Source organism: Benincasa hispida, unplaced genomic scaffold (assembly GCF_027475165.1).
Source record: "Benincasa hispida cultivar pf3 unplaced genomic scaffold, pf3_genome.v1.1 HicScf517, whole genome shotgun sequence".
Lineage (NCBI taxonomy): Eukaryota > Viridiplantae > Streptophyta > Magnoliopsida > Cucurbitales > Cucurbitaceae > Benincasa > Benincasa hispida.
Window position 1 is genome coordinate 2,137 of NW_028326621.1, and position 5,562 is coordinate 7,698.

The following is a 5,562-nucleotide window of genomic DNA, read 5'->3' on the forward strand; positions in this document are numbered from 1 at the left end:
CGACGATGGGTCAAACTATCCGGGATAATATACTTCGCTCGACAATTGTACAAGCGTCTGGGGAGGGGTTAATTTTTTTTTAAAAAAAATTGTTGGAAAAATTTTATTGGAGTTATCCCGATGGTGGTTCAAACTAGGGTTGGGATAATGTACTTAGCCAGATGGTTTTGCAAGGGTCGGGAGATGGTGAATTTAAATAAAAAGGGTTGTTGAAATTATATTAAAGTTATCCCGATGGTGGTTAACGACTATCGGGAGAACCTACTTAGTCCGACGATTTTTCGAGCGTCGGGAGAGGGTCAATTTTAAAAAATGTTAAGGAATTTTTATTAGAGTTCTCTTTATGGTTGTCCAAATGACCATTGGGAGAACCTACTTAGTTGGACGGTTTTTTAGAGCGTCGAAAGAGGGTCAATTAAAATCCTCATTTTTCCCCTCTTTTCCTTTTTCAGCAGTCGTCGCCCCTGTTGCTTCTCTCTCTCTAACCCTCAGTTTCTCACTCCTACCTCACACCCATTTTTCCTTTCCATCGTAGATCGGGCTGCCACTATCATTGACTGCCGCCGTTCGCCGCCAATTGCCGCTTGTCTCCACCGTTTGTGCAGTGGGTAAGTGTTTTGTCGGTTTGTTTTGGGATTTTCTTGGTTGCTTTCGAATACCCAAAATCTCTTTGGCTTAATTTATTCATAATATTTTGTTGTTATATTCAGTTTGGGGAGGATTCATGCTATCCAAAAAGAGTTAAATGACTTTAGAATTTTTTGAGATTTTTTGCAGCGGGTATAGTTTAGTTAACTAAATACTGAGGAAACTTTTGGAGTTTGAATGCAACGACAAACAGCAAAAAAAGAAAAAAACTGTACTAGAGGAGGAATATCAAATTTGAAATGCAAGATTGATGGAAGAGTTAAATAGGGACACACTTTCCGTATTGAGGATATGTCTCACATGGGAAGAAGAAAAAACTATAAGTTTAGTGGCCTTAATGAATGAAATTAGTTTGGACTTTATTAGGCTCTTGGGCAATATGATCTTGATGGTTTATATTTAGTTTACATGATTATTGTTGAAGATTTTATTTTAAAGGATGATTGGGAAAATTCACCCAAAAAAGAAATACAAACAAGAAAAAAATGAAATGAAACTAAAAGTGTTAACAAATATTTTAATTTGGGTTTATTATATGTGGTCAAATATTGTTCTTAATGAAAACAACTCATCTAAGAAAAAATTAATACTTAGAAATTGAAACTATGTGTTATAGTATAACTAATTGTCTAAATCATATAGATTCAACTCATCACATATATTATTAAGAATGAATAAAAAGTGGATTAAGATTAGGAACAAGTTATCAACTGAGTATGCAAAAGGAGTAGTCCGATTCCTTGAAGTTGCAAACTTCATGTTAATAACTCGAAAAATACAAGGTGTCATTGCAGAAAATGTACTAATGCAATATGGGAGCCAATAAATGGAGTTGAACAACATGTTTTATAGGACATCGATGTTATCTTCTAGATAATCACAGTTGGTGCAAGAGCAAACAATATGATGGAAAGGTGGAATGTATACCTCCTCTAGTTTTCATGGATGGAGAAAATATCTTACTTGAGGTAAACTTGACTAACCATCTAGTTAATGATTTCATCGATGAATAGATGAAAAATTCGTTTAAAGAGTATAGGTCAGAATTGAAATAGTTAAAAAACATGCAAAGAGAAGGAGTGCATGGCTTGCAGCTCATATTTGGAGAATCAAAGTAGAGAGGATAATGGCCTTTGTGTGACCATGAAGATGAAGGTAATAGAGAAAATTGAATCCCCATTTTGTGCAACCATGCAAAACCGTTTTCCATTTTCTTTTAAAACAAAAAATGATTTTAAAACCATTTTAATACAAAAATGATTTTCTTTAATTAATTTCATAAATTAATTTAATATCAAATACTAAATCAATTTTTGCACAATAATCATCTTCATATATTTAAATCATATTTAAATATAATTTCTCTTGTTCCATTTAATTTGAACGTTTCAAATTAATTTTTCAAGTTACCCTAAAACTTATCCATTTACGAGCTAGTAGGGGGACCTCGCGGACCTACAGATCATGGGCTCCAACGATTCGAGATTAATTGGCTAAACTCATTAGTTTGATCTAACCCCCGTTCGTTAATTAATGAAACACTCCACTATATCCCATAATTGAACTCCCCTCACTGTAGATATATTATGTCCACTTAATAACCATAATCAGTAAGTTGATCCTTCACAGGTTGTTCGTAATCACAGCTAGGTCAAAAATGCCATTTTACCCCAGTGACTACATCTTGTTCCTTAAGTTTCTATTGATCCTCTAATGAACAATTCTGATTCATAATCTCTATGAATCAAATCATTTCTCTATCATGAGAAGGTAGAGCCCGAATGTTCAAGACTTAGAGTCAGTACTTGAGATAACAACCTATCTACTAATCCTAAATAGGGTAGGACTGAATTCCATCTTGTAAGGCTATGTCCCCAGCTATTCATCCGGTCTTATCCCCAAAATGGTAAGCTTATTGAGCAATGTTGTTGGACTACTCTCACCGTTTGCAGATCAAAGGATAATCCCGAACAAACAGGAGTTCATAGCTAGCTCAGGATTAAGATCGAGTTAACCTAGGTTATATAATAAATGAAATAGTCAGTTTTAACAGTAAACGGTTGTTATAAAGAAAAGTGACTATATTCTTGGTCCAGTCTATATGCAAACTCATTGCATAGGATGCCCCTTACTCTCATGTCTCAATATGAACGATTTGTGGATCATATCGTTTGTAGCACCTTACAACTTCTTGTAACAACTACAGAGTGGGCCGCATCCAATAGTGTTACCAGGATGAGATACCCAATTTCATCCATATACTTATTAGACCATTTAGGCTATATACTGTCAACTTGATCCTGTTTATGTCACTACATAAAGTTATAGCATTCAGACTATAGCCAATGATGTGTTTATTGGATTTTCATAATAAGATGCAAAATCAACAAGTCATTGTTATTGATAAAATAGAATGTTTAACACAAACTGCGAGTTCTAGGATATTCCCAATAGGAATTACACAAACACTATAAAAAAATATGCAAGTCCTAAAGAGGCAGAAAGTACACCTACCTCATCGATTTAAAGATGCCATCGAAGATTGGCATTTTTTATGTACTAAGTTTGAATCCACCGAATGGAAAGTAAGAACTTTTATGTTTATTTCAATTTACTTACATGTCAATTACTCTTTTCCTCTTAATTTCTCGTTTTATTAGAAAGTGGCAGAGGCTAATCAAAATAATCAGTCAGCTCTAAAGTTCACTCATACAGTTGGTTCTAAGACTTTTATATGCATACAAAAATTGACGATAGAAATAAAAGTATTTGTATATTTGATTTGTAAGAAAGTATTATATATCTTCTATGTGAATTGTTTTACAGAAAGGACCCGACAGTCAAATAATGAACCTAGTAGACTTATTTAAGTATACGCACTCTAAAAGTGACAACTCTTTGTTATCAGGCCACTAATGATGCATACCTAAGTTTTTATTCCTCAATGTAACTTTATTTATATACAATTGTCATATAATTATTTGTTTAAATTATTGATGTAGAGTCAAATGGTCGAGATGAGAGAAGCCTTCACCTAAGATGGGTTTAAACCAATATTGGAAGAAGAAATGTGCGAGCAGGTATTGGACACAGAAATGGGCCTTGGTAAGGCACCAAAGTCTAAAAAATCAAGAAAAGATAGATTATTGTCGAGTGAATCCTCCTTGAAAGTTATAGAGGAGCAACAACAAGAGATATAATCCTTAAATACTAGATTGGCTTGATTGAACAAATTGAAAGAAAGAAGACAAATTAAGATGGATGATATGAAAGTTATGATCTTACAACTCATGAAATCATAAGAAGATAAATCAAACTAGGTATAAGCTCTTCAACTTTCGTAGTAAACTAATTAGAAGACCGTGTATATTGTTATCCTGTAGTTATAGTAACAACATAAACGTATAGCTATGTAAAGTATAGTTAATGTTCAGAAGTTGAGTTTTAAGTTTTATATTGAGTTTGAGATTAATTTTGAGATGAGAATATGCTATATTAAATTTGAGGCTAAAATTGTTATAGGGGTAAATGTATAATTGTGTTTAAATTTAAATTTCCATATAAGTTCTATATTGAGTTTGAGATTGAAATATGTAAATATGAGCTGGTTTATTCAATTCGTTAATATTCTCAGTTGAGTTTTAAGTTCTATATTGAGATTGAGAATGATTTTAAGATGGGTATATGCTATATTGAGTTTTATGGTTAAAATAAGTTTTTTTTTTTTTTTTTTTTGGTGGGGATGAATAAAGTTCAATGTATAATTACATTTAAGTTTAAGTTGGATTTTAAGTTCTATATTAAGTTTGAGAATGAAATGAGTAAATATGAGTTAGTTTATTTCAATTTCTTAATGTTCTTAAGTTGAGCTTTCAGTTTTGTATTCATTTTGAATAAAGTTCATTTGAATGTGTTAATGTTCTTATGTTGGGTTCCCCTTGGTATAGGGGTGATTGTCTAATTATGTTTATGCTTAAGTTAAGTTTTAAGTTATATACTGATGTTGAGATTGTTATTTGTATATTGAGTTTGAGTTTAAAATGTGTAGATACAGGTTGGTATGAGGCTAAAGAATGGTGGGAGGGGAAGAGGTGGAGGGAGAGATTGCATAAATTTCATTTATATTTGTTAATGTTCTTATGTTGGGTTTAAAGTTGGTATATGGGTAAATGTATAATTATATTTAAGTTTAAATTGGGTTTTAAGTTCTATATTGAGTTTGAGATTGAAATATGTAAATTTGAGTTGGATTGTTTCAATTCGTTAATGTTCTTGATTGAGTTTTAAGTTCTATATTCATTTTGAGATTGGTATATGGTATATTGAGCATTAAACTTATTTAAATTTGTATTTTGTAGGTATCTTGAGATTTATGTTGAAGATTCATCTCCCAACAAGCTAAGTTAGAATGTAGAATTGTGTTTTATGGATACCTTGTGGATATTACGTAATGTTATTCCAGAGTTAAGAACTTGTGGATGTTATATTATATTTAAGATGGATAGTATTAGTAGTTGTTTATTTGACAAATTTGTAAGATTCAAACATGTTTTCTAGATATTATTTAATATTGTAGACATCTAATTAATTTTATAAATTTTTAATTTAGTTTATTCGATATTTGTAAGATTTAAATAGTATGACATTTGTAAAAGAAAAAAGAAATAGATATAAAATTTAGTAAATAAAGAAAAAAAAGATATTTCGACACCTAAATATGTAATCCCTATGGTACAAGGGTCAGGAAAAAGTGTAATTTCATGCTTGTTTTTACCTTTTTTCCGATGCTTAAATAGGTCATCATTGGCATAAATAGCCATCTCCCGACGATACAGGGGTCAGAAAAAAAAAAGTGTAATTTCATGCTAAAATAACTCTCAAGTTAATTTTTGTCGACGGTCGAATCGTAGATTG

General features: G+C 31.6%; 1 long non-coding RNA gene across 2 annotated transcripts; it reads left to right on the forward strand.

Annotated features, from left to right (window-relative positions):
* The first annotated feature begins 382 nt into the window (after nt 1-382).
* Nucleotides 383-5,261, forward strand: LOC150030151 (uncharacterized). 2 transcript variants are annotated; one of them, XR_016527142.1, is made up of 3 exons: nt 383-608; nt 3,651-3,728; nt 5,007-5,261. It is a non-coding gene; the product is annotated as an uncharacterized LOC150030151 (long non-coding RNA). The 2 variants fall into 2 exon arrangements; XR_016527143.1 differs by lacking the exon at nt 5,007-5,261 and adding an exon at nt 4,697-4,986 and having other exon boundaries at nt 405-608.
* The last annotated feature ends 301 nt before the right edge of the window (nt 5,262-5,562 follow it).